This window comes from Nycticebus coucang, chromosome 18 (genome assembly GCF_027406575.1).
Source record: "Nycticebus coucang isolate mNycCou1 chromosome 18, mNycCou1.pri, whole genome shotgun sequence".
NCBI lineage: Eukaryota > Metazoa > Chordata > Mammalia > Primates > Lorisidae > Nycticebus > Nycticebus coucang.
The window spans coordinates 9,024,670-9,049,225 of NC_069797.1; the positions used below are offsets into that span (position 1 = coordinate 9,024,670).

The following is a 24,556-nucleotide window of genomic DNA, read 5'->3' on the forward strand; positions in this document are numbered from 1 at the left end:
GTTGGTTTAAAGCCTATTGTATCTGTGAATAAAATTACAACCCCATTTTTTTCTGATTTCAATTTGCCTGAATTATAGACGACCATCCCTTCACCCTGAGTGTATATTTATCTTTTAAGGTAAGATGAGATTCTTCTATGCAGCAGATATCTGGCCTGAGTTTTTGTATCCAGTCAGTAACTTGTGCCTGTTTAGAGGACAATTTAAACCATTCACATTAATTGAGAATATTGATAAGCCTTGCAGAATTTGGGTACTGAGTTTTTCAAAAGTCCAGTGGACATTTTTAATCCTTTCACCACTGTGGAAGTTGGAATTTGATCAAACATTTCTGACTGAGTTTAGATTCCTTCATTTCTTTAAGCTCATCCATATCTTTTCTATATTCTTTTTTATTTTCAAAGTTTTGTTTTTTTTTAATTGTTAGGGATTCATTGAAGGTACAGGAAACCACGTTACATTGATTGCATTTGTTAGGTAAAGTCTCTCTTACAATCGTGTCTTGTACTCGCAAAATGAGTGAATTGCAACCTCAATTACAGAGTCTGGTAAACCCTGGTGAGGAAGTGGATTTTCTGGTGGTGATGGCCCACAGGTAGGCCCCACCCCAAGCCCTGGGTTGGGGAAGTGGTGGTGGTGGTGGTTGTGGTGCCTGCTGGGGGTTTGGGCCCACCCTGGGTGGGTGCCATGGTGGTGGTCAGGGGTAGGCCCCACTGCACACAGCTGGTGGGAGGGGTGGTGATGGTGGTGATGGTTGTAGTGGTGTGACTGGGTGCTAAGCCCCAACCCCCAACTCCAGTGGGGTGGTGGCAGTGGTGGTTATTCCTGGGGGTAGGCCCCACAACCAAAGGTGGGTTAGGGAGTGGGGGTTGTGGTGGTGGTAGTGGTGGTTTGTGATCGGGGGTTATGCCCCACCCGTACCACAGGAGGAGGGTGGAGGGAGTGGTGGTTGTGGTGGTGGTGACAGGCGGGCAGTTACAACCTACCACACAGGATGGGGAGGGTTGGTGTGTTGGTGGTGTCAAGGGGGTAGGCCCCACCCCAAACCCTGGTGAGGGAGTGGGATTTGTGGTGGTTGTCGCCCACAGGTAGGCCTCACCCCAAGCCCTTAGTGGGGGTAGTGGTGGTGGTGGTGGTGGTCACCCATCACCCCATGTAAGGGTGATAGTGGTGTTGGTGATGGTGGTGGCTCTCGGTAGGCCCCACACCCAAAGGTGGGTGAGGGTGTGGGGGTTGTGGAAGTAGTAGTGGTATTGGTGGCTGTGGGGAAGGCCCCACCTCCCACCCAGGTTGGGGGCATAGAGGTGGTGCTGATGGCCAGGGGGCAGGCCCCAACCCCACCCCAGGTGGGGAGGGTGGGTGTGGTGGTGGTGGTGGTGGTGTCCAGGGCATAGGCCCCACCCTGAAACCTTGGTGAGGGTTTGGGGTTTGTAGTAGTGGTGGTGGTGGTGGTGTTGAGTGTAGGGACAGTGGCAGTGGTGGCCACGGGTAGGCCCCACCCCACACACATGGTGGGAGGTGTGGGAATAGTGGTCGCGGTGGTGGTAAACAGTTTCTAGGACCCAGTCCCCAACATGGGTGGAGTGGTGGAGGTGGTCGTGGTACTGGTAGTGGTGGTGGCCTTGGGGTAAGTCCAATCTCTCATCCCATTTCTGGGTGTTGGTGTTGGTGCAGGTGGTGGTGGGCACAGGGCAGGCCCCACCACCTACCCTGGGTGTGGAGGGTGGGTGTGATGGTGGTGGTGGCCAGGGGTTAGGCCCAACTACAAATGCCAGCTGAGGGCCTTGGGGTGGTGGTGGTGGTGGTGGTCATGGTGTCTGGGGGTTAGGCCCCACCCCCCACCTTGGTTTGAGGGGGTGGTGGTGGGGGTGTTGGCCAGGGGGCAGGGCCAACCACCTACTCAAGTAGGGAGGGGATGGTGGTGGTTGTGGTGGTGTTGATGTTGATGTTGATAGCCAATGGGTAGGCCCCAACCCACACACCTGGTGGGATGGGTGGGGTGGTGGTTGTGGTGGTGGTGGTGGTGACCAGATGCTAGGCCCCAACCCAGGTGGGGCAGGTGGGAGAGGAGTGGTGGTGGTGGTCATGGTGGCCAGGGTGCTGGACCCATCCCCCAAGCCAGGAGCAGAGGGTGGCTGTGGTGGGGGGGGGCAGGGGGTAGGCCCAACCCCCAAACTGGGGTGAGCTGGTGGTGGCCAGGGGGTAAGCCCAACCCCCAAACCCAGGTGAGGTTGTGGTAGGGGTGGTGGTGGTGGCTTGGAGACAAGCCCCATTCCCCACCCATGGTGAAGAGGGTTGGTATGGTGGTGGGGGTGGGGGTGGGGTGGCCAGAGGGTAGGCCCCAATACCCACAAATGAGAAGGCAGATGTGGGTGATAATGGTGTTGGTGATCTTTGTGGCCAGGGAATAGACTCCTCCCCTGAACCCAGGTGAGGGCTTGGGCGTTGTGGTGCTTTTGGTGGTGGTGGTGGTGGCTGGGTTTTGGCCCCAGCCACCACCCTGGGTGGGTGCGGTGGTAGTGGTTAGGGGATAGGTCTCACTGCACACACCTGGTCAAAGGGGTGGGTATGGTGGTCATGGTGGTGGTGACTAGGCCCCATCCCCTAACCCGGTAGGGATGGTGGGGTGAGTGGTGGTAGTGGTGGTAGTGGTGGTGGTGGAGGCAGTTGTGTAAGCCACACCCTCACCCCATGTGTGGGTGGTGGTTGTGGTTGTGGCAGAGGCAAGACCCACACACCACCTGGTTGAGGAGGGTGGGTGTTTCAATAGTGGTGGTGGTTGTGGCAGCATTGGTGTAAGGCTGACCCCATACACCCAGTGTGAGGGATGGGGATGGAGGTGGAGGTCGTTGCTGTGGTGGTTACTGGGTGCTATGCCTCACACTCCATCCCTGGTAAGATGGTGGGGGGAGTGGCATTGGTGGTGGGTGGTGTGGGGTAAGCCCCAGCCCTGAACTTGTATGGGGGTGATAGTGGTGTCAATAATGGTGGTGGCTTGGGAGTAGGACCCACCCCCAAACCTAGGTGAGGGGGTTGGGGTTGAGGTGGTGGTAGAGGTTTAGGTCCCAGCCCCAAACCTGGGTGAGGTGGTGGTAGTGGTGGTGCTGGTGGTGCTGGTGGTGGCCGGTGGTTAAGCCCAACCCCCAAACCTGGGTGAGGTGGTGCTAGCTGTGGTAGTGGTGTTGTGGTGGTGGCTGGGGGGCAAGTCCTACCCTGGGTGAGGAGGGTTGGTGTGGTGGTGATGGTGGTGGTGGCGGCCAGGGGGTAGGCTCCACTCCCGACAATGGGAAGTCGGGTGTGGGTGATAGTGATGGTGGTATTCTTGGTGGCCAGGAGGTAGACCCCTCCCCCAAACCTGGGTGAGGGGTTGGGGGTGACAATGGGAAGTCAGGTGTAGGTGGTAGTGGTGGTGGTATTCTTCATGGCCAGGAAATAGATCCCTCCCCCAAACCCGGTGAGGGGTTGGGGGTTGTAGTACTGGTGGTGGTGGTGGCCAGGGGGGTGTCCCCACCCCCACCCTGGATGGGTGTGGTGGTGGTGGCCAGGGGGCAGGCCCCACTTCCCCCTCTGGTTAGGGAGGGAAGTTGTGGTGGTGATGGTGATGGTGGCCAGTGTGTAGGCCCCTCCCCATACACCTGGTGGGAGGGGTGGGTGTGGTGGTCGTGGTGCTGATGGTGACTAGGCCCCATCCCCCAACCCAGTAGTGGTAGTGGGGGTGAGTGGTGGTGGTGGCAGTTGTGTAAGCACTGCCCTCACCCCATGTGTGGGTGGTTGTGGTTGTGGCCAGGTGGCAGGACCCACACACTCACCTGGTTGGGGAGGGTGGGTGTTTCATTGGTGGTAGGGGTGGTGGCTGTGGGGTAAGCCCCACCCCTCATGCTGGGTGGGAAGGGTGGGTGTGGTGGTGGGAGTGGGAGTGGTGGGAGGGGTTAGGCCCCACCCCCAAATCCAGATGAGGGGGTGGGGTTGTGGTGGTGGTGGTGGCTGGGGGTTAGGTCCCAACCCTGACACTGAGTGGTCGTGGTAGTGGTGGTGGTGGTGGTGGCCATGGGGTAGAACCCCCACCCACCTGGGTGAGGGGAGTGGTAGTTGTGGGGGAGATGACCAGCAATTAGGACCCACACCCTACATGGGAGGGAGGTGTGGAGATGTGGTGTTGGTCAGAGGGAGGCCATACCCCCCACCCCATGTGGGGAGGGTGGGTGTGGTGGTGGTGGTGGTGTGTGGGGATTAGGCCTCACCCCCCACCCCTGGTCGTGGTGCTGCGGGGTGGTAGGGGTGGTGGTTGTGGTGGTGGTGTTGGCCGGGGGACAGGCCCCACCCCGCACCCCAGGTGTGGAGGGTGGCTGTGGTGGTGGTGGTGGCCAGGGGGTAGGCCATACCCCACAGACCTGCTTGGAGGGGTCAGGGTGGTAGTCGTGTTGGTGGTGGTGACCTGGTGCTAGGTCCCACACCCAACCCGGGTGGGGGGCGTGCTGGTTGTTATGGTGGTGGTGGTGATGGTGGCTGTGGGGTAGAACCCACTGCACACCTGGATGGGAGGCATCGTGGTGGTGTTGGTGGTGGCCATGGGGTAAACCCCACCCCTCACCCCATGTGGGGTGATAGTGGTGTTGGGGGGAAGGACCTACTCCACAACTCTGGTGAGGGGATAGGGGTTGTGGTGGTGGTGGTGGTAGTGGTATCAGGGGCCCGGCCCCATCCCCCAACTCAGGTGGGAGGGTGGGGGGAGTGGTGGTTGTTGTTGTGGTGGTGGTGGAGGTGGCTGTAGGGTAGTCTCCACCCCCTACCTTGGTGGTGGTGGTGGTGGTGTTGGCTGGGGGGAAGTCCCCACCTCCACCCCAGGTGAGGAGGATGGGTGTAATGGTGGTGGTGGTAATGGTGGTAGTGGTGGTAAGGGTTTAGGCCCCAACCAGAAACCCAAGTGAGAGGGTAGGTATTGGGGTGGTGGTGGTGGCTGGGGGACAGGCCCCACTCCCAAAACTGAGTTGGGTGGTAAGAAGAGTGATGGTGGTGGTGGTGGTGGTGGTTGTGGCTGTTGGGTAAGCTGCACCCCTTACCCCAGGTGGGGAGTGTTGTTGTTGTTGTGGTGGTGGTGGTGGTGGTGGTGGTGGTGATGGCCAGACAGTAGGCCCCACCAGCAAACCCGGGTGAAAGGGTGTGGGGTTTGTGGTGGTGGTGGTGGTGGTGGTGGAGACCATGGGGTAGGCCACAACCCACACACCTGGTGAGAGGGCTAGGGGTGGTGGTAGTGGTGACTGGATGCTAGGCCCCACCCCACAACCTGTTTGGGGTGGCGGGGGGAGTGGTGGTGGTGGTGCTGCTGGTGGCCATGTGGTAAGCCCCACTCCTCACCCCATGTGGGGAGGGTGGGTGTGCTGGTGGTTGTGGTGTTGGCCGGGGGGTCATCCCCACCCACCACCTTGGTGGGATACATGGTGGTGGTGGCATGAGTCAGTCCCTACCCACAACCCTGGTTGTGGAGGGGGGCTGTGGTGGTGGTGGTGGAGTTGGCCATGGGGTAGGCCCCAACCCACACTGGATTTGGGGGCGTGGTTGTGATGATGCTGGAGGTGGTGACCATGGGGTAAGCCCCTCTCCTCATCCCTTGGGGGGGTAGAGGTGGTGGTGCTGCTGGTGGTGGAAAGGGGGTAGGCCCCACCCCACACACCTATGGGAGAGGTGGGGATGCTTGTTGTAGGTGTTGTGGTGACTGGGTGCTGGGGCCCCCCAATCCAAGGGGCTTGATGGGGGGAGTGGTGGTGTTAGCATTGGTGGTGGCCGTGGGTTAAGCCCTACAGTTCATCCCGTGTTGGGAGGATATTGGTGTCGATGATGGTGGTGGTGGGGATTAGGCTCCCCCACCAAACCCAGGTAAGGGGGTGGGGGTGGGGGGGTTAGGGCCTATCCTCCATCCCAGGTGAGGGTGGTATTGGTGGTGGTGGTGGTGGTGGCCGGTGGTTAAGACTTACCCCTCACCTGGTGTGGAGGTGATAGTTGTGTTGGTGATGGTGGTGGCCGTGGGATAATGCCCATCCACAAACATTGGTGAGGGGGTGAGGGTGTGGGCATTGCGGTGGTGGTGGTTGTGGTGGTGGCTGGGGGTTAGCCTCCACTTCCCACACTGGGTTGGTGGGAGGAGTGATGGTGGTGGTGGTGGTGGCCTTCAGGTAGGTCTCACTCCCCACCTGGGTGCAGGGTGTATGGTTGGGGTTTTGGCCATGTGGGGAGGGTAGCTGTGGTGGTGGTGATATTGGTGGTCAGGGGGTGGGGGTTGTGGTAGTGGTGTTGGCAGGGCGGTAACTCCCACCTCTCACCCAGGGGGTGATGATGGTGTTGGTGGCTGCTGGGTAAGCCCCACCTCTCACCCAGGGTGTGTGTGGTGGTAGCGGCTAGGTTGTAGGCCTTAACCCATACATCTGCTGGGGTGGTGGGGGTAGTGGTCAGGGTGTTGGTAGTGACAGGGTTCTAGGCCACACACACCACCCTGGGTGGGGGCTGGGTGGAGTGGTGGTTGTGGTGGTGGTGGTGATGGTGGCTAGAGGCAGGCCCCACCCCCCAACTGGGGTGGGGAGGGTAGGTGTGATGGTGGTGGCCAGTGGGTAGGCCTCAACCCATATACCTGGTGGGAGGGTTTGGGGTGGTGGTCATGCTAGTGGTGGTGACCGGGTGCTAGGCTCCACCCCCCAACCTGGGTGGGATGGTGGGGGGAGTGGTGGTGGTGGTAGCCAGTGGGTAGGCAACAACACACACACCTGGTGGGAGGAGTGGTGGTGATGGTCATGCTGGGGGTGGTGACTGGGTGCTAGGCCCCACCACCCAACCTGGGTGCATTGGTGGGGGGAATGGTTGTGGTGGTGGTGATGGTGATGGTGGCCGTGGGATAAGCCCCACCCCTCACCCCGTTTGGGGGTGATAGTGGTATTGGTGATTGTGGTGGCCGTGGGGTAGGCTCCATCCCCAAACCTGGTGAGGGGGTGAGGGTTTTGGTGGTGGTGGTGGCCGGGGGATAGACTGCACCCCCGACACCAGGTGGGAGTTGGTGTTGGTGTTGGTAGCTGGGGGTGAAGCACGACCCCTCAGCCTGGGTGCATGTGGTGGTGGTGGCCAGGGTGTAGTCTCCACTCCACACACCTGGTGGGAGGGTGGGGGTGGGGGTTGGGCTGTTGGTTGTGACTGGGTGCTAGGCCCTACGCCCAACCCATGGTCACCGGGAGGGGGTAGTGTTGGTGGGTGTTGTGCTGGTGGTGGTGGCCGGGGGGTAAATCCCACCCCACACACCTGGTAGGAGGTATGGGGGTGGTGGTCATGGTGGTGGTGGGGACTTGGAGGTAGGGCCAATCCCCCAGCCCGTGTAGGGTGCTGGGGGAGTGGTGTTTGTGGTGGTGTTGGTGGTGGAGGTGGTGGTGGTCATTGGGTAGGCTCCACCCCCTATCCGGGTGGGAGGTGTGGTGGTGGTGCTGGTGGTGACCATGGGGCAGGTGAAACTGCCCACCCTGGGTGGATGTGGTGGTGGCCTGGGGTAAGCCACACCCCACACATCTGGTGGGAGGGGTGGGGGTCGTGGTGGTGGTGGTGGCTGGGGGGAAAGCCCCACCCCTCATCCCAGGTGGGTGTGGTAGTTGCAGCCAGGGGGTAGGCCACACCCCACACATCTGGTGGGAGGGGTGGGGGTAGTGGTGGTGGTGTTGGTGGTGGTGGCTGTGGGGTAAGTCCCACCCCTCACCCCATGTGGGGTAGTGGTGGTGGTGGTGGCCGGGTGTTAGGCCCTTCCCCCATACCTGGCTGGGGGTGGGGGGAGTGATGGTGGTGGTGATGGTGCTGGGGGTTTTAGCCAGAGGGTCATCCTCATCCTTCACCCTGTGTGGAGGTGGTGGCCTTATTCTGGGTTGGGGTGGGGGTGATGGCTACCGGGTAGGCCTCAACCCACACACCTGTTTGTAGGGTTGGGGGTGGTGGTTGTGTTGTTGGTGATGACTGGGTGCTCAGCTCCAAGCCACACGCTGGGTAGGGGGATGGGGGTGTGGTGGTTGTGGTGGTGGTGGTGGACATGGGGTAAGCCCCACCCTTCACCCTGACTGGGGGTTATAGTTGTGATGCTGATGGTGGTGGCTGGGGAGTAGACCCCACCCCCAAACCCGGGTGAGGGGTTGTGGGGGGTGTTGGTGGTGGTAGTAGTGGTGGTGACTGGGGTTAGGCTCCAAGCCCCATCCCAGTTGGGGGGGTGAGTGGAGTGGTGGTTGTGGTGGCCATGGGGTAGGCCCTACCCCCAAACCCGGTTGAGTGGGTGGTGGTTTTGGTGGTAGTGGTGGTGGTGGAGGTAGTGGTGACCATGGGGTAAGCCCCACTCCTTACCCCATGTGGAGGTGGCGGTGGGGGTGTGGGGGTGGTAGCCAGGAGTTCAGCTCACCCCTTACGTGAGAGGGTGTTGTAGTGGCCCAGGCATAGGCCCCAACCAACAGACCTAGTGGGAGGGGGAGGGGTGGGTGTGGTGGTCAGCTAGTTGGTAGTGATTGGGTGCCTGGCAACACCTCGAAACCTGTGTGAGAGGGTAAGGGTTGTGGTGGTGGTGGTAGTGGTGGTGGTGGCCAGGGGTTAGGCCCAACCCCCACACTGAGTGGGGGTGTGGGAGGAGTGGTGGTTCTCATGGTGGTGGTGGCCATGGGGTAGGCCCCACCACTGACCAGGGTGGGGGGCATGCTGGTGGTAGAGGTGGCCAGGGACCAGGCTCCACCCCAACCCCTGGTTGGGAGGGTGGGTATGGTGATGGTTGTGGTCTTGGTGGTGGTCCTGGCCAGGTCCTGGTGGCAGGGGTGGGGGTGGTGGTAGTGGTGCTAGTGGCCGGCGGGTAGGCACTACCCAGAAACCTGGGTGAGGGGGTTGCAGTTGTGCCGGTGGTGGTCATTGTGGCTGGGGGTTAGGCCCCACCCCCCACACCGGGTGGGAGTGGTGGTGGTGTTGGTGGCCATGGGGTAGGCCCAACCCAGCATGTGGGTAGAGGGCTTGCTGGTTATGGTGGTGGTGGCCAGGGGCTAGTCCCCACCCCAGATGTGGATGTTGGAGGTGGTGGTGGCCATGGGGTAGGCCCTACCCCCAAACTCTGGTGAGGGTGTGGGATTTGTGGTGGTACTGGTGTTGGTTGTGGTGGCTGGGAGTTAGGCCCCACCCCACACAGCAGGTGGGAGGGGTGGGGATGGTGGTCATGGTGTTGGTAGTGACTGGGTAATACGCCCCATGGGTGGGGGTGTGGTGGTTGTGGTGTTGGCTGTGGGGTAGGCCCTACCCCCCACCCGGGTGGGGGGTGTGTTGGTGGTGGTGATGGTGGTAGTGGTGGTGGCTGGGGGTTAGGCCTGATACTCCACCACAGGTGGGTGTCGTAGGAGAGCTGGTGGTAGCGGTGGTGGTGGCCAGGGATAATCCCCACCCCTCATCCAGTGTGGTTGTGGTGCTGGTAGCCAGGGCTTAGGTCCCACCCCACACACCTGGCGGGAGGGTTGGTGGTTGAGGTGGTGATGGTGACTGGGTGCTAGGCTCCACACCCCAACCCAGGTGGTGTGATGGGGGAGTAGTGTTGTTGTTGGTGGTGGTAGCTGTAGGGTAATCCCCAACCCTCACCCCATGCGGGGGTGATAGTGGTGTTGGTGATAGTGGTGGCTGAGGGGTAGCCCCCACCCTGAAACCTGGGTAAGGAGGTGGGGTTTGTGGTGGTAGTGAGGGTGGTGGCTGGGGGCTATGCCCCACCCCCCACTCCAGGTAGGGATTTGGGGGAATGGGTGGGTATGGCTTTGTGGTGTTGGTGGTGATGGCCATGGGGTACACCACACCACTGACCTGGGTGGGGGTGTGGTGGTGGTGGTGGTGGTAGTGGTGGAGATGACCAGGGTTTATGCCCCACCCCTCATCACCTGTGGGGGTGGGGGTGGTAGTGCTGGTGCTGGTGTTGGTTGGGGAATAAGCCCCACACCACACCCTGTGTTGGTGTGGTGGACAGGGGATAGACCCCAGCCCGTACACCTGGTGGGAGGGTGGTGATCGGGGTATTATTGGTGACCAGGTGCTAGGCCCCAACCCCACCCTGGTTGGGGGTGATGGGGGGAGTGGAGGCTGTGGTGGTGGTTTTAGTGGTAGTGGGGAGTAGGTCCCAACTCCACTCTGGCTGAGGGAGCTTGGGTTGTGGTGGTGGTGCTGATGGTGACTGGGGGTTATGTACTACACCCCACCCTGAGTGGAGGTGGTGTGCGTGGTGGTCATGGTGGTAGTGGTGGTGGTGGTGGCTGTGGGGTATGCCATGGGTAGGGGGTGTGTTGGTTATGGTAGTGGTGGCCAGGGTGTAGGCCCCAGCCCCAAACCCAGGCGAGGGGGTTTGGTTTGTGGTGGTGGTGGTGGCTGGCGGTTAGGACCTACCCGCCACCCCAGGTTCGGGTAGGTAGGATGGTGGTGGTGGCCAGTGGGTAACCCTCCACCTCAATCTGTGTGGTGGTGGTGGTTGTGGTGGCCCCACCACCAAACCCAGGTGAGGGGGTGGTGGTTGTGGTGGGTAGTGGTGGTGGTGACCCACCGGGGTTAGGACCCACACCCCACCCTGGGTCAGGGGTGGTGTTGGTGGTGTTGGCTGGGGTCTAAGTGCCACTTCTCAAATGTGGTGGTGGTGGCTGGGCTGGGGGCTAAGCACCACCCCTCACGTGTGGTGGTTGTGGTGGTGGTGGTGACCAGTGGGTAAGCCACACCCCTCTCCTCCAGTGTGTGGTGGTGGTGTCCATGGGGTAGGCCCTACCCCACACACCTGGTGGGATGGGTGGGGGTAGTGGTCAGGGTATTGGTGGTGATCAGGTGGTAAACCCAACCCCCACCCCAGGTGGGTGGGTGGAGTTGTGGTGTTTGTGGTGGTGGTGGATGTGGGGTAATTCCAACTCCTCACAGGGTATGGGAGTGATAATGCTGTTGGTGATGGTAGTAGCCGGGGGATGGCCCCATCCCCCACCCCTAGTCAGGAGGGTGGGTGTGGTGGTGGTTGTGGTGGACAGTGGGTCAGTCCCATGCCCAAATCCTGGTGAGGTGGTAGGGGTTGTGGTGGTGGTAGTGGCCCAGGGTTAGGCTCCACCACCCAATGCAGGAGGGAGGGGTGTGGATGCTGGTCATGGTGGCGATGGTGACCATAGGGTAAGCCCCACCCCTCACCAGGGGATAGGACGCACCCCCAATCTGGACTGAGGGGGTGGGGGTTGTGGTGGTGGTGTTGTCTGGGGATAAGCCCCACCCCTCAACCGGGTTGTGGGGAGTGATGGTGGTGTTTGGTGGGTAGGACCCAACCCCCACCCTGGGTGAGTGTGGTGGTGGTGGTGGTGGTGGTGGTGGTTGTGGGGAGGGGGTAAGCCCCACTCTTCACACCGGGTGGGTGTGGTGGTGATGAGCAGGGGGTAGGCCACACCATTCACACCTGTGGGAGAGGTGGAGGTGTTTGCTTTGGTTGTGGTGTGACCGGGTGGTAGGCCTCACCCCCCAACCCGGGTGGGGTGGATGGGGGAGTATTGGTGGTGGTCGTGGTGGCCGTGCAGAAAGCCCCACCCCTCACCATGTGTGAGTGTGATGGTGGTGTTATGAATGGTGGTGGCTGGGGGGCAGGCCACATGCACCGAGGCAGGCGGGTTTGAACCCTGCCGGGCCTGCCAAACAACGACAATAGCCAGCGTTGTGGCGGGCAGCTGTAGTCCCAGCTACCTGGGAGGCTGAAGCAAAAGAATCAAGAGAATCACTTAAGCCTAAAGAGTTAGAGGTTGCTGTGAGCTGTGACAACACAGCACTCTACTGAGGGTGACAGAGTGAGACTCTGTCTCAAAAAAAAATAAATTGTACAAGCATTCACATGTCAGAAGTGGCACTTAACTGTAAGATATAGGTATCAGTGTCCTTCATAAGGAAGACACTCTTCACATGTTCTCTAGGCTTAGCTCTTCAAATCATAGGGAAAGATGCTGGGCAGTTTATAGTGCTGTGCTCCCAATAGTGTTAAAAAGTGGGTAAGAAAGGTCACAGGATTTAAATGCATAGGATCAGAGCAAGCAAGGAGCCCAAGAAGTGTGGGGGAATAGTTAACAAGAAAAGAGCCTGAAGGAGGAGAAATAACTAAAATAATATAAGAAGCCTCTGGGCTCTCAATCTTTTAAACCTCTCAGTCTTCAGAGCAGAGATAGGTTCCAGGACTTCTGTGCCAAGGGTAGAGGGAAGAGAGAAATGACTGCTCTCAGCCTCCATTCTGAGTATATAGGCAGCAGAATGGGGATAATTATAATAGCTAAAGACAACCAGCTGAGCATATAGATTAAGTCAAATTTTGCCTCTATTTATTCTGTAGAAAACCCCTTATAAATATCAGATTTGTATAATGTAAATTGGGAAAGTCAACAAGCCAAAGGAATGACTAAAGTTTTATTCTACACACCAAGAATACTGCTGTTCTGTTGGATAGTACGTGGATGATTTATGTCAGATGTGGAAGGGTTAACTGATAAGATTTAATTAGGTACCTGGAAAAATTGAACTCCACCACTTGATGAACAATCCATACCAGCTTCTACAGATGAGTCTTGACTTAGAGGTTCTTCAGTGCTCGGTCCCAGAACCACCATTTCTATGTCCGTGTCCTAAAATAAGAAGCTGGCTGAGTGACAAAGTCCAAGGGCTTAAAAATCATCATTAAAGTCAAGGAAGGTTTCTTCTTTCAATATAACATATAAAAGTTAAACCTCAACAAAAGGAGCAGAAAATCTACAAATAATAATTCTTCTACTCTGTAAAATGTTAATAAGATAACATTTCAGTTATTCTAGAATGGTGATGAGCACAATGTAAACATGACTAATTATCTACTAGTCTAATCATTGAAAAACTGATAATATTAGAATAAACAAACCTAAGTATCAGGCAACAATAAATGAGAGGGAAAGTAAGACTGAAGGTCAGACAGTTAAATATTCTTCACATAAAATTGACCACGTCAAAAATGTATAGGTGATGCCAGGTACAGTGGCTCACACCTGTAATCCTAGCACTCTGGGAGGCCGAAGCAGGTAGATTGCTTAGCTCAGAAATTTGAGACCAGCCTGAGCAAGAGAGAGAGCGAGGCAATGTTGTGGGCATGTGTAGTCCCAGCTACTCGGGAGGCTGAGATAAGAGGATCGCTCAAGGCTAGGAGTTTGAGGTTGCTGTGAGCTATGAGGCCTAGGCACTCTACCCGGGGCAATGGAGTAAAACAAAAATAATAACAGGAGAGTTATAAAATTATGCTGCTTTAAATTTTACCTGACTGGTCTCTTCTTTGTAGTTTCCTTAATGGTTTAGCATCATTAACAGTTCAGGCTGTTTCCTTTACAACTGACCAAGAAGATGTTCACGTGGTTCTGTTCTCACCAGTGTTGACGGGTAGAAGTAATTTTTCCTCTGTGGTGTTGTACCTTTAGTAGACGTAAGTTAAGTGGGAAAGATTAATCTGGGATATAATTAAGATTTTTTTAATGTTAAAACTTGTATTTACAAATGTCTTCCAGAAATATAACAATTACTATATACAAGAATTAGTCTTGTTACCTGTTACATTTCCCATTTTTCCTATATATGGTGACTTTATTAGAGACCTTTGGGATATCCTGTATTCTCTAATCTGACCTTAAATAGACTTGGCTATTTTCAACATCCAGCCTATTCCCTAAACATGAAGTTTTCCATCTCTGAAAATGTACAAAAGATGTGTTATAACTGGGATGAGTAGAGATTTCCTAATATGCTTACTTTGATAGGAGTAATTATTTCACTATAAATATGGTTGGGTGGTTAAATCAGTTTAATTTCTTTAACATGAACTCAAGCTTTAATAATTTATAAGGATTTCCCTTTTCAATCAACATTTATATTGCCAATTTCATTTAAAAGAGGACAATAACTCCTATACGTCTCTTGGAAAAAATGAAGCATTCTGTAGTACTATCTCCTTTTAATAATTGCTTTTAAAAGAAAACAGATTTGGGCAGTGCCTGTGGCTCAAGGAGTAGGGTGGCAGCCCCATATACTGGAGGTGGTGGGTTCAAACCCAGCCCCAGCCAAAAAATGCAAAAAAAAAAAAAAAAAAAAGATTTGAAGTATAATTTAAATTCACTCATTTTGCGAGTACAAATCAATAATTTTTCGTGAATTTACAAAGTATCCAACTATCACCACAATCCGACGGCAAACCCAATTATTCATTCTGTGTAAAACAGCGTCTTTCATGAAAACTTTCCTCAATCATCATGGCCTATCCTCATCTGTACCATGTACAGATTGCTCAAAATAGTGATTTGTAAATGTCCACAACAAAATGAGAGGGACACAATGTGGTAAACTTTTCATTACACTACATTTAGTCAATTATATCCTTCCAACATTTTTGGCACTAAAAAGCCCTATTACAGAGTCTGGGTGAGGTGACTCCTGCTTGTAATCCTAAGCACCATGGGAGGCTCATCCGCGTGGACTGCTTGAGTTCAGGAGTTTGAGACCAGCCTGAGTAAGAGTGAGAATCCATCTCTAAAAATAGCCAGGCGTTGTGGCAGGCACCTGTAGTCCCAGCTACTCAGGAGACTAAGAGTTTGAGGTCGCTGTGAGCTATAATGCCATGGCACTCTACCGAGGGTGACAAAAACTCTGTCTCAAACAAATACAAAATAAAATAAAAAATAAAATGCCCTGTTACAGACCGTGTTGGGCAGATGGTCAGTTTTTGTTTTGAAAATGTTCTTTCTTAACGAAGTCAGTGCTGTGAATGTTTATGAAATTTAACTGAATTGTAATGTCTACATTTCTAGGAGTACATTATCACTTCTATCGTTACACCTAATCTTGATTAAAACTATTTTGGGGTTCCCATATTTTCATATTTGAGTGATTACATAATGAGATGGCAAATTTCCATCAGGCAGCATCAGGACCTACTTTGTCGGAACATCTGACACCGTCCAGCAGCGTTCTCCAAATTTTTTTATCTCATAGCACACTTGAGCCTATAGTTAAACTTTTGAGGCACACTTATGTTGATCAAAAAAAAAAATAAGGCAATTATACTTACTGTGCTTTGAATTTCTTTTGACAATAATTTTACTAATGATCTTCAAAATTTTTTTGTGGCACACCGAAGATCTTGTGCCCAACGGTGTGCCATAGCGCACCAGTTGAAAATCAATGCTGTACAGGGTTAAATTGAACTTCAAAAAATTTAACAATTTTATTTCCCTTTTAAAGTACTTGTTGAAATATCCACTTTCAGATCCTGTTGCAAAAAGCAATTAAGCCTAGTCAAACCATCTCAACTTTTATAGTTTCATTAAGTGCTAGATTTTGTGCTATCAATCTCTCTTAATCAATAGTTATCTAATCAAGAAAAATGTTATGCTGGTTCTCGTTAGTCGCTTTATGTTCACTTAAATTTTTAGTGATCTCCAAAAAGGAAGCCTCACAATGTTGGTTTACAACCTATAAATGATACAAATTAAGTTTTCTCAGTACTAAAAGTCGCAAATGCTTTATTCAATATGTGATTTTTTGGCCAGGCGTGGTAGCTCATACTTGTAATCCAAGCACTATAGAAAGCCAAGGCAGGCAGATTGCTTGAGCTAAGGAGTTCAAGACCAGCCTGAGCAACAGTAAGACCCTGTCTCTACTAAAAATAGAAAAACTGGGCTTAGCACCCATAGCACAGTGGTTATGGTGCCAGCCACATGCACTGAGGCTGGTGGGTTCAAGCCCAGCTTGGGCCAGTTAAGCAACAATGACAACAACAACAACAAAAATAGCCAGGCACTGTGGCTGGTGCCTGTAGTCCCAGCTACTTGGGAGGCTGAGGCAAGAGAATCACTTGAACCCAAGAGTTTGAGGTTGCTGTGAGTTGTGATGCTACTCTACTGAGGGTAACATAGTGAGATTCTGTCTCAAAAAAAAAAATAAAATAAAATAAAATAGAAAACCTGGTGGGCCGTCATGGCAGGCCCCTATAGTCATAGCTACTTGGAGGCTGAGGCAAGAGGATCACTTAGGCCCAAGAGCTTAAGGATGCTATGAGCTATGATAATGCCACAGCACTCTACCCAGGGAGACAGAGTCAGACCATAACTCAAAAAAAAAAAAAAAGAAAGAAAGAAATAGGAAAAGAAAAATTAGCTGGGCATTGTGGTGGACACCTGTAGTCCCAGCTACTTGGAAGAATGCTTGAACCCAGGAGGTTAAGGTTGCTATGAGCTAGGCTGAAATGGTGGAATCTGAGCATGGGCAAAGGAGTGAGATTCTGTCTCCACAAAACAATTTTGTAAATGTCATTTTTCCTTACTTTGGAATTTTCCCTAATAAAAGTTTTAAAAACACATACAAAAGTAAAGAGAACAGTATAATCAGCCCCTTGTTTTACCCAGCACATTTACCAACATGTAGGGTACAAATCAAACCAGATTGGCCACTTCCTCCTCAGACCCAGTATTAGTTGGAAGTAAATTCAATATCATTTCATTTCCATTCACTTCAGCATATATCTCTTAGAGTTAAGAGCATTGAAGACCATTATTGGCTTGGCACCTGTAGCTCAGAGGCTAGGGCACTAGCAACACACACTGGAGCTGGTGAGTTCGAATCCAGCCCAGGCCTGCCAAACAACAGTGACAAGTACAATAAAAAAATAGCCAGGCATTGTGGTGGGCACCTGTAGTCCCAGTGACTTGGGAGGCAGAGGCAAGACAATCACTTAAGCCTTAAGCCCAAGAGTTTGAGGTTGCCGTGAGCTGTGACTCCACAGCACTCTCCCCAGGGCCACAGCTTGAGATTCTGTCTCAAAAAAAAAAAAAAAAGAAAGAAAGAAAGAAAGAGACCAAGCGGTGCCTACAGCTCGGTGAGTAGGGCACTGACACCATATACCGAGGGTGCCAGGTTCGAACCAGGCCCTGGCCAAACTGCAACAACAAAAAGGGCATTGTGGCGGGTGCCTGTAGTCCCAGTTACTTGGGAGGCTGAGGCAAGAGAATTGCCTAAGCCCAAGAGCTGGAGGTTGCTGTGAGCTGTGATGCCATAGCACTGTACTGAGGGTAACCAAGTGAGACTCTGTCTCCACACACACATACAAAAGAGACCACTATCACATCTAAAACGTTTCACACTGATTCCTTCATGTCAATTGCCTAGTCAGTGTTCAAGGTTAACTGATTGTCTCAAATGTGTGTTAATTTGGTTTGTTTGAACCAGAATTCATCACTAGATTTGATTGTTAAGTCTTAAGTAGCTGACTAGTTTGTCATCCAAACATTTTAGAGTGAAAGGGGCCCAACACAACAAGGATCTTCTCAGGCAAACTAGGACTTAACACCTTCTAGTCTTCAGTCTCTCTCTCTTTTTAAAAAAGTCTCTCTTGATCTATAGGTATCTTTCCTTATATTTTTTCTCTTTAAAAAACTTTTATTGTTGGCCAGGTGTGGTGGCTGAAGTCTAAAATCCTAGCACTTGAGAGACCGAGGTGGGTGGATTGCCTGAGTTCAAAGGTTCGAGACCAGCCTGAGCCAGAGTGAAATCCCATCTCTAAAAAGTAGCCAGGAGTTGTGGAAGGCACCTGTAGTCCCAGCTACTTGGGAGGCTGAGGCAAGCGGATCACTTGAAGCCAAGAGTTTGAGGTTGCTGTGAGGTATGATGCCACGGGCAGCCTAATAAGCATTATGAAGTGTAACTCTACCTAAAAAAAAAAAAAAAAAAAAATTAAAGGAAACTTTTTTTTTGTTGAGGAAACCAGGTCTCTATTGAATATCTTAAATTCTGGATGCGGTCAATTGCATCTCTATGCTGTATTTTCTTCTTCTGTTGTTTGAGATAGGATCTTGCTCTGTTGCCCAGGCTGAAATGCAATGGCATAATCATAACTCACTGCAGCCTCAAACTCCTGGGCTTGAGCAGTCCTCCTTCCTCAGCCTCCTCAGTAGCTTAGACTGCAGGTACATGCCACTGTACCCAGCCTCATATCTTCTGGTTATATCTAAAAGCTTGATCTAATTCAGGTTCAATATTTTAGCAAGAATATTTCATGGGTGGTACTGAAAGCACATAATGTCTGCTTGTGTCAAGATTAATCAGTGGGTTCAGCCAGGTGCAGTGGCTCACACCTGTAATCCTAGCACTCTGGGAGCCTGAGGTGGGTGGATCGCCTGGGTTCAAGACCAGCCTGAACAAAAGTGAGACCCCATCTCTAAAAATACCTGGACATGTGGCGAGCACCTGTAGTCCCAGCTACTTGGGAGGCTGAGGCAAGAGAATCACTTGAGCACAAGTGTTTGAGGTTGCTGTGAGCTATGATGTCACAGCACTTTACTGAGGGTGATAAAGTGAGACTCTGTCTCAAAAAGAAAAAATCAGTGGGCTCAGTTATGGTTACCCTATTAATTATAGTGTTCACTGTTAGCTTTTGATCAACTGGTTTAAGCAGTCATTAATATCCACAGGGCTTATTTCGTTAGGGATTGCAAAATACTGATATTTTAATTCTATCATTTCTTCTTCATTTTATTAGTTGAGAATTTATGGTAACCAAGATTACCATATAATCTCTGTTAATTACCCTGTTGAACCAAGATATGGTTCCTTCAGGACAAATGGCTGGGTGCTATATTGTTCCTCTTTATTGACCAGTTTTCAGAGGAATGCATTGCTTACATAGCATGACTCAAAGGAAGCCTATGAAATTTGTACAAATCGATCAGCTTTAATATATTTAATATGTTTTAACCTTTTACAGCCATTATTTTTTTTTTTTTTTTTTTTTTTGTAGAGACAGAGTCTCACTGTACTGCCCTCAGGCAGAGTGCTCTAACTCTTGGGCTTAAGCAATTCTCTTGCCTCAGCCTCCCGAGCAGCTGGGACTACAGGTGCCGGCCACAACGCCCGGCTATTTTTCTTTTTTTTTTTTCTTAGTAAATATTTAATGAACAAAGCAAATTAATAAATTGGCTAAACATAGAGAACATATTTTATTATAGTAACAACATCATAAAGTTGCACATTATTATTTGAACAAAGACAATTTAAATCTTATAAATAGTTGAATACATAGATTTTTTTTCCTTTTTTTTTATTAAATCATAACTGTATACATTGATATAATCATGGGGCATCATACACTCACTTCATAGACCACTTGACACATTTTTATCACAATGGTTAACATAGCCTTTCCGGCGTTATCTCAGTTACTGTGCCAAAACATTTACATTCTACATTTACCAAGTTTCGCAAATACCCCTGTAAGATGCACCACAGGTGTGATCCCACCAATCCCCCTCCCTCTACCCACCCACCCCCTTTCCCACTTCCCCCTATTGTTAAGTTGTAACTGGGTTATGGCTTTCATGTGAGAACCCCAAATTAGTTTCATAGTACGGCTGAGTACATTGGGTACTTTTTCTTCCATTCTTGAGATACTTTACTAAGAAGAATATGTTCCAGCTCCATCCATGTAAACATGAAAGAGGTAAAGTCTCCATCTTTCTTTAAGACTGCATAGTATTCCATGGTGTACATATACCACAATTTATTAATCCATTCATGGATTGATGGGCACTTGGGCTTTTTCCATGACTTAGCAATTATGAATTCGGCTGCAATAAACATTCTGGTACAAATATCTTTGTTATGTTGTGATTTTTGGTCTTCTGGGTATATGCCCAGCAGAGGGATTACAGAATTGAATGGCAGATCTATTTTTAGATCTCTAAGTGTTCTCCATATATCTTTCCAAAAGGAATGTATTAATTTGCATTCCCACCAGCAGTGCAGAAGTGTTCCCTTTGCTCCGCATCCACGCCAACATCTCTGGTCTTTAGATTTTGTGATATAGGCTAGTCTCAGTGGAGTTAGATGATATCTCAAAGTAGTTTTGATTTGCATTTCTCTGATGATTAAAGATGATGAGCATTTTTTCATATGTCTGAAGGCTGTGCGCCTGTCTTCTTCAGAGAAGTTTCTCTTCAAATCCCTTGCCCAGCCTGCGATGGGATCCCTTGTTTTTTTCTTGCTGATGCGTTTGAGTTCTCTGTGGATTCTGGTTACTAAACCTTTGTCAGAGATATACCCTGCAAATATCTTCTCCCATTCTGAGGGCTGTTTGCTTGCTTTACTTACAGTGTTCTTAGCTGTGCAGAAGCTTTTTAGTTTGATCAAGTCCCAGTAGTGTATTTTTGAAGCTGCTTCAATTGCCCGGGGGGTTCTCCTCATGAAATACTCACCCAGACCAATTTCTTCAAGGGTTTTCCCTGCATTCTCCTCTAGTATTTTTATACTTTCATGTCTTAAGTTTAAATCTTTAATCCAATGAGAGTCTATCTTAGTTAATGGTGAAAGGTGTGGGTCCAATTTCAGTCTTCTGCAGGTTGCCAGCCAGTTCACCCAGCACCATTTGTTAAATAGGGAATCTTTTCCCCACTGAATGTTTTTAATTGGCTTGTCAAAAATCAAATAGCGGTAAGTAGCTGGATTCATCTCTTGGTTCTCTATTCTGTTCCAGATATCTACTTCTCTGTTTTTGTGCCAATACCATGCTGTTTTGATCACTATCGATTTGTAGTAAAGTCAGAGGTCTGGTAGTGTGATTCCTCCTGTTTTGTTTTTATTTCTGAGTAATGTCTTGGCTATTCGAGGTTTTTTCTGATTCCATATAAAACGAAGTATTGTTTTTTCAAGATCTTTAAAATATGACAGTGGAACTTTAATAGGGAGCGTGTTGAAATTATATATTGCTTTGGGTAGTATGGACATTTTGACAATGTTGATTCTTCCCAGCCATGAGCATGGTATGTTTTTCCATTTGTTAACATTTTCAACTATTTCTTTTCTTAGAGATTCATAGTTCTCTTTATAGAGATCTTTCACGTCTTTTGTTAGGTAAATTCCCAAATATTTCATCTTCTTTGGCACTACTGTGAATGGGATAGAGTCCTTAACTGCTTTTTCAACTTGACTGTTGTTGGTGTATATAAAGGCTACCGATTCACGGATGTTGATTTTGTAACCTGAGATGCTGCTGTATTCCTTGATCACTTCTAGGAGTTTTGTAGTAGAGTCCCTAGTGTTTTCCAGATACACAATCTAATCATCTGCGAAGAGCGAAAGTTTGATCTCTTCTGACCCTATATAGATACCCTGATCGCCTTTTCTTCCCTAATTGCTGTGGCTAAAACTTCCATTACAATGTTGAAAAGCAATGGAGACAATGGGCAGCCTTGTCTGGTTCCTGATCTGAGTGGAAATGATTCCAATTTAACTCCATTCAATATGATATTGGCTGTGGGTTTGCTGTAGATGGCCTCTATCAGTTTAAGAAAAGTCCCTTCTAGACCAATTTTCTTGAGTGTTCTGATCATGTCGGGATGCTGGATATTATCAAAAGCTTTTTCTGCATCAATTGACAGAATCATATGGTCTTTGTTTTTTAATTTGTTTATGTGCTGAATTACATTTATAGGTTTATGTATATTGAACCAGCCTTGACACCCTGGGATAAAACCGACTTAGTCATGATGTATAATTTGTTTGATGTGTTGCTGGATTCTGTTTGTTAGGATCTTGTTGAATATTTTTGCATCAATATTCATTAGTGATATTGGTCTATAATTTTCTTTTCTTGTTGGGTCTTTTCCTGGTTTGGGGATCAGGGTGATGTTTGCTTCATAGAACGTGTTGGGTAGTCTTCCTTCTTTTTCTACATTTTGGAACACGTTGAGTAATATAGGTACTAATTCCTCTTTAAAGGTTTGGTAGAATTCTGACATGAAAGCATCTGGACCCGGGCTTTTCTTTTTAGGGAGGTTTTGTATAGTTGATGCTATTTCTGAACTTGATATGGGTCTGTTCAACATTTGCACTTGATTCTGGTTAAGTCTTGGAAGGTGGCGTGCTTCCAAGTATTGGTCGATTTCCTTCAGATTTTCATATTTCTGAGAATAAAGTTTCTTGTAATATTCATTAAGGATTTTTTGGATTTCTGATGAGTCTGTTATTATTTCGTCTTTGTTGTTTCTGATTGATGATATTAGAGATTTTACTCTTTTTTTTCTGATTAGGTTGGCCAAAAGTTTATCTATTTTATTGACCTTTTCAAAAAACCAGCTTTTTGATTTATTGATCTCTTGTATTATTCTTTTGTTTTCAATTTCATTTAATTCTGCTCTAATTTTGGTTATTTCTTTTCTTCTACTGGGTTTGGGGTTGGAATTTTCTTCCTTTTCCAGTTGCTTGAGATGTCCCATTAAGTTGTTAACTTCCTCTCTTTCCGTTCTCTTGAGGAAGGCTTGCAGTGCTATAAATTTCCCTCTTAGAACTGCCTTTGTGGTGTCCCAGAGGTTCTCATAGTTTGTGTCTTCATTGTCGTTTTGTTCCAAAAAATTGGCGATTTCTTTCTTAATCTCATCTCTGACCCAGCTATCATTCAGCATAAGGTTATTTAACTTCCATGTTTTTGTACGAGTATGCAGATTCCTGTTGTTACTCAATTCAAGTTTTATTCTATGAAGGTCCGAGAAGATGCATGGAATAATTTCTATTCCTTTAAATTTACTGAGGTTAGACTTGTGACCTAAAATGTGGTCAATTTTGGAGTAAGTTCCGTGGGCTGGTGAGAAGTATGTGTATTCAGTTTTGTTGGGATGAAATGTTCTGTAGATGTCTGCTAAATCTAAATGTTGGATGGTTAGGTTTAAATCTAAGATTTCTTTGCTCAGCTTCTTGCTGGAGGATCCATCCAACACTGCCAAAGGAGTGTTGAAATCTCCGACGATTATGGAGCTGGAGGAAATCAAGTTACTCATGTCTGTTAGAGTTTCTCTTATAAATTGAGGTGCATTCTGGTTGAGTGCATAGATATTAATAATTGAGATCTCATCATGTTGAGTATTACCCTTAACAAATATGAAGTGACCATTCTTGTCCTTCCTTGCTTTTGATGGTTTAAAGCCTACTGTATCTGCAAATAAAATGGCAACACCTGCTTTTTTCTGATTACCATTTGCCTGAAATATGGATGACCATCCTTTCACCCTGAGTCCGTATTTGTCTTTTAAGTTAAGATGTGACTCTTCTATGCAAAAATATCTGGCTTGAGTTTTTGTATCCAGTCAGCTAACCTATGCCTCTTTAGAGGACAGTTTAAGCCATTCACATTGATGGAGAGTACTGATAAGTCTGGTTAAATTTTGGGTATCAAGTTTTTCAAAGGTCCAGTGGACATTTTTAATCCTTTCGCCAGTGTGGAAGTTGGAGTTTGATCCGAAGTTTCTGAGTGAGTTCACTTTTGTGGTATAGGATTGGGTTGGTCATTGTGGAGGATAGGTCTGAGAATATCCTGAAGAGCTGGTTTACTTATGGCAAATTTTTTCAACATATGAATATCACTGAAGTATTTAATTTCTCCATCATAGATGAAACTCAGTTTAGCTGGATACAAGATCCTGGGTTGAAAGTTATTTTGCTTTAGGAGATTAAAAGTTGATGACCACTCTCTTCTGGCTTGAAAAGTTTCAGCAGAGAGATCGGCAGTTATTCTAATATTCTTACCTTTGTACGTAATAGTTTTCTTTCACCAGGCTGCTTTGAGAATCTTCTCTTTCATGTTAACTTTAGTGAAGCTAATTATGATATGTCTGGGGGATGACTTATTGAGGTTGAATCGTGCTGGGGTTCTGAAGCTGTCTGCTATCTGAATTTCAGATTCTCTAGGCAATTTTCTCTGGAAAATTTTCTTTCATAATTTCATGCAGAAGGGCCTCTGTGCCCTTCGAGGCCACTTCATCATTCTCAAAAATCCCAATAATTCGTATATTGCTTTTTTTTCAAATTATCTGAGAGCTCTCTGAGTGAGTGATCCGTTTTTGTTCTCCATTTCTCTTCCTCTTTGAGAGATTGGGAGCGTTTGAAGACTTTATCTTCAATGTCAGAAATCCTTTCTTCTGCTTGCTCCATTCTGTTGCTGAGGGATTCTACTGTATTTTTCATATCTTTGAGGGCTGTAAATTCTTGCTTCAGTGTGTCTAAGTCTTTGGTGGTTTTGTCTTTAAATTCGTTAAATTCTTGAGACAACTTTTGAATTTCTCCTCGAATTCCTAATTCCATTTTATTAATCTTGTCTGCAAACCAAATTCTGAATTCGATTTCTGACATCTCAGCCAGTTGTTTATGAATGGGATCTTCAATCACATCTGCCGTATCTTTTCTTGGGGGGGTTGATCTATTCTGGTTATTCATGTTACCAGAGTTTTTCCACTGATTCCGCCCCATGGTTATTTTACTCCCTTTGATTTTTCCCCTGGGGCTTTATCAAGGGCCCGAACAGGGTTGTGGCCTGAGAAACTGGGGCCCTGTCTGGTGTGGTGGAGCTAAGTTGTTCTGTCTTATTTTCAGCTGGCTTCTGTTCGATCCTATTGCAACTTCTACTCTGGCTTGAAGTCTCAGCTGTGTGGAAAAATCAGCAATTTAGTCACCCCGCCTGCCCCCCTCTGGCCCCAGTTGGAAAAGGAGA

General features: G+C 49.3%; 1 pseudogene; it reads right to left on the bottom strand.

The window, feature by feature from the left end:
• Positions 1–24,556, bottom strand: part of LOC128571006 (kinesin-like protein KIF11) — a 31,783-nt pseudogene that overhangs the window by 205 nt on the left and 7,022 nt on the right.